The sequence below is a fragment of the Lonchura striata genome, chromosome Z (genome assembly GCF_046129695.1).
Source record: "Lonchura striata isolate bLonStr1 chromosome Z, bLonStr1.mat, whole genome shotgun sequence".
Taxonomy (NCBI): Eukaryota; Metazoa; Chordata; class Aves; order Passeriformes; family Estrildidae; genus Lonchura; species Lonchura striata.
The window spans coordinates 50,297,142-50,301,815 of NC_134642.1; the positions used below are offsets into that span (position 1 = coordinate 50,297,142).

The following is a 4,674-nucleotide window of genomic DNA, read 5'->3' on the forward strand; positions in this document are numbered from 1 at the left end:
TATGCGAGCTCCTTCTAAGCTGTGGTGTCAGGCTGATGTAAGAGCAATTACGGCTGTTCTGAGTGCTGAAGAACAGTCTGCAGCAGCCTTCAGGAACTGGCCAGAAACCAAGGCCTGTGACTTGTGAAGAACTTCCTTTGGCATCTACATGGAAGTCAACGAACAGCAGAAAAAGCTCAACAGAAACGGAGTTGTCTGACTCCTATCATGCTGAAAAGTAAGATTCTGAGGTCTTCTGTTCACTGTAGGTTGCAGTTTATGTATCAAGTATCACTTAAATTTCTGCTAGTAATAGGAGGTGGAAACAGCAGAAATACAGTTGAAAGGTGTTACACTGTTGTATGCTGCATTGTAATCCCATCAAGAAGTATTTCATACCTGGGGCTGCTGTTTGAGAGAGCAGTCAAGAATATTGTCCATGAATTGTGATGTTTGAGAAGTAGCAGAAGAGGTTTAACAGTAGCATTAAATAGCAATGCATGATCAGTATGGGTGTTTTAGTTAGGGTTTGATAGATTTTGTAGTTGCTTAATACAGGTGGTCATGCAGTAGGCTGACAGGTTGATGTAAATTGTTCAGTGACTGCTTGTGAAACTCAAGGTATGTCCTTTGTAGGGTTTCAGTGAAATCTACTTCTCCTGCACTCCACCAACCGAAGAAGTACAAAGAAAAAGACATTTTGCTCTCCAAATGATCCTCAGATGACAGATCAGCTCCGTCCTCAGTGAAGCCTGCAGACGGCAGTAGCTATTCCAGCCCCTGTGCTAGTCCTTCTTCTCCAGTGTTTGGAAAGGTAGAGTTCTCTAACATATCACCCTGCTCTTCCAAAGTAATAGAATTTCTTGCTGATACCATTCTGAAATTAGGTATTTTACTGATAAATTAGAAACCTTATGTAACTTTTCATTCATAACAGCTGCATAATACTTCCTTCTGGAACTTTAAATCTAGACAAAATATCCTTGTTTCACTAGTTTAATACAGCAAAAATATTTTCTGGACTGCTGAGGTAAAGCTATCCAAAGTAGAAAAGATGCGATTAAAAAAAAACAAAAAACTTGTTCTAATAAACGTGTATTAGTTTTTTCTGACTAAATGAGTATATTATACGCACACTTGTGAAGTTTTTGTATTCTGCCTTTCTCTGCTTCTGTAATAGATTTTCAGTATGGAGACAGATTCTGTCTTATCTGCCTTGCTATGACTGCTTGGGGTTTTTGTGATGGTTATTTTAACAAAGTACACATTTTTAATGAGGTTATTGTGACAGTTGTCCCTATATACTTGAATAGTAGACTGCAGTAACACTACAGAGGTCATTAAGTAGAAATTTCATGGACTCACTGGAGGATTTAGTAATTCCTCTTGAATCTTTCCGCTTTTTAAATTAAGACAATGTAAAAGGAAGAAAACATGTTTCCTGAATGTAGAAATGTGAGTAGTGTGCTGTAGGCTGCACTCTAGGATGATTAATTTTGGTGTCATCTCAAGGTGTGTCAGACTTAAACACCAGTTCTAATTAATCACTAGACTTTTTAATCCTATTCTGCTCTACTTGTTTTCTGCCTCTCATGGATGAATTGCTATTTTGAAAAGTGCTTTAAAAATGTAAAATAGATGTGAAATCCATTTCAAAGCTATTTCAGACAGGACCAGCTGATAGATTTTGTTTCTTCTAGAACCTAGAGGAGGAAGGGAGGAGCACAGTCAAGGGATTTCTGTCCTCATGTGTGTGAAACTTCAGAAATAAAGCCTGTTGCATTGTATTCATTAATTGAATTTGTCTTTTCCAGGGTTGCAAATCTTCACTAAGACAAAATACTGCAGTTCAGTACTTTATAATGAAAAGTAGCAACTTGCAAAACATTGATATTTCTCAGCAGAAGGGAATATGGTCCACTACACCAAGTAATGAATGGAAACTGAATGGAGCCTTTTGGGAGAGCAGCATGGTTTACTTAATATTTTCTGTTCAAGGCTCTGGATGCTTTCAGGTGAGTCTTAAACTAACTATTAGCAGTGGTGGATGGTTTAGGAGGATGCAGCAAATGACTGTGTGAGTGTGGACAGCTTTGCTTATGCTTCTGACTTTCTGAGCAGAGCAATGTGCAAATGTCTGTGCTTGCTGAAGAAGGAATATTTCATTTTCTGAAATATGCTTGTCCCTCAACAGAGGGAATTTTCTCCAAACATCATGAGTAAGAAAAATGTTTGTACCCTCCATTAATCCTCTAAAACAACAACCAGGAAAAAAGTCCTAACAAAGTAGTACATTGCTACTGTTTGCATGCCAAAATGTGTATTGTAAGGGAGCAAGCACTTACAGTCAAGCCACAGCTTTCTAAAGCCAAGAAACTCATACATTTCTTTGTTCAAATTTTGATTAAAACCAGTTTTATTCACTTCTAGTTAGGAAGTGATACTTCCAGAGCTCTGCCTTGACTTCAGCAACAGTTTGTTGGTCAAATCCATGGTCAGTTTGAAGTAAAACTTGACCTTGTTTTGCAAAGTTGCATGTTAGCTGTGAGCCAGCTAAATTCACATGTTCCAGGTAAAGGAAGTTTAGCTTACTTCTTCATAAATACATTAGTTATAACAGTCAGCTGAACTTAAAATCTAATGCACCATCCAAAACAATGCCGTCTTGGCAATACCTTTGAAGGACTGCAGTGACGAATTACATATGATGGTTTGGCAAATGCAGATATTGGAAAGTAATTTTCAGCAAATCAGTTGATCCTGAAAATGGGCTGTTGCACTGGTCCTAGCAGACAAGAAAGCAGGGAAGGGAAGACACTCTCAAGTCAGGAGTGGAGGTGGTTGAGCTTGTCCTGCCCTTCCAGTTTTGACAGTGCACTCATGGGAATGTGAGATTAACTTCTGTATTAATCTTCTCTTGTCCCAACTGTCTCTTTCAGTTCTACATTTATTTTTCTCCTCTGTTCCTTTCATTAATTCTAATTTAAGTCTGGGTTGAGCTATCTAGGACTGTTTGTCTTACAACAGCAGTGTGTGCTGGTAATTTACTGAACTGCATCTTGGACTGCTAAGTCCTAAATGGCAGAAATACACCTGAATAGTTGATACGCTGTGTGTGGGGTTGGGTTTACTTTCCATTTGTTTGGTGTGTTGGTCAATCGGCGTGTCCTTAAGTAAGTTAGATGCTGTCTCGGGTAGGGGGTTTCATTCGTTTTCTTTCTGAACACCTGTTGACCTGGAATTTTGTCCAGCTTCACTAAAGCAGGAAATAAAAGCAACTTTGACTTCTTTCTTTGAAGAACAGCTACACTCTCCTAATTCTGTGTGAAAGTTTGTTAACATAGAGGGGACATGAGAAGGAACAAATGGATTTCTGCAAAAATTACCTAAAAGTAACAAGGAATATGAATATCTAATGGACTATACTGTAGTAGAATATTCATCTCAATTTCCTTCTGCTTCAGGTGGTGTCTTGCTTCGACAAGACAGGAGTCTGTGAAAGAGGGCAAAGCCTCCTGTGCAATGGAGAACGGCAAACCCCCCTCCCTCTGAATTACCAGGATCTTTAAATTAAAAGGCTCTCAGGCAAAGATATGGGAATGGGAGTAACAATTCTTTACTAGGAGAAAACTAGACAACAATTTAAAAAGGCAAATACAATCGGTACAAACAAAACCAGTGAAAAAAAAAGTCCAGAACCTGAGGATTCGAGGTGCCAGTAGCAGTCCTGCTGGGATGATTGCTCCCCTTGCAGTGGTTGATGAACTGCAGCTGCAGTGGTGATCTTTTGAAGGGTATAGTTTTCCTCTGAAGATCTGGCGGCAGTGGGGCCGGTCTTCCTCTGCGCCGGGGTTGCCTCCGAGTTCCGCCGCCGTCGCCTCAGCGCGCTCCTGCTGCTTCACTGCAAGTGCCGCCAAAGAGAGCTGCTTCTCTGGCAATCCCGCGAAGAGAGAGAGCCAGCTCCCTCTCTCCCCAAAAGCTACCCCTTTATACAATAATAGAGTGCTTGGCTTCCCCCTCTGGGTGGGACCCCTCACAATAGGATGGTGTTACATTTACCAGCCTGGCAGTGAGTCAGTCAATAATGTATAAACAAACCATTGCCTCTACGGGGCAAAACATTGTCTTTGGGAGAGATAACAAAACCTGCCCAACAGGTTTGCCTTCAACAGATGGCAAATAGAATACAAGCTTATCTTACAACCCAGGACATTATCCACCCCTTATTCTATTTCCATCTGCACACCATGAAATCTTACACCCAGTTCTCACTTAAGACTAAGTTTCCCTGTGGTACACAGCGGGTCTCCCCATCTTTCTGCATTACCCACCAAGTGTAACCAGGTCCTTGAGCAAAGACAATCCCACAAATGGGCTGGTCTTTGCCTGAGGTGGGATTAATCCAAACAGTTTTCCCTAAAATACCTTTCATATGTACTACAGGGACCTTATCTCCATCTACTGCGTGTAAGGGTTCTGACTGGGCAGGGCCAGCTCGATTGACAGACCCTCGGGTGTTGACCATCCAGGTTGCTTTTGCCAGGTTAATTTCCCAGTTTCTAAATGTTCCCCCACCAAGTGCCTTTAGGGTAGTCTTAAGGAGTCCGTTGCACCGTTCAACTTTGCCGGCAGCTGGAGCATGATAGGGAATATGATATATCCATTCGATACCATGTTCTCTGGCCCAGGTGTTGA

General features: G+C 41.1%; 1 long non-coding RNA gene across 1 annotated transcript; it reads left to right on the forward strand.

Annotated features, from left to right (window-relative positions):
- Positions 1-740: 740 nt before the first annotated feature.
- LOC144245861 (uncharacterized) lies at positions 741-3,527 on the forward strand. Its single transcript, XR_013341560.1, has 3 exons — positions 741-793; positions 1,794-1,994; positions 3,444-3,527. It is a non-coding gene; the product is annotated as an uncharacterized LOC144245861 (long non-coding RNA).
- Positions 3,528-4,674: the final 1,147 nt, after the last annotated feature.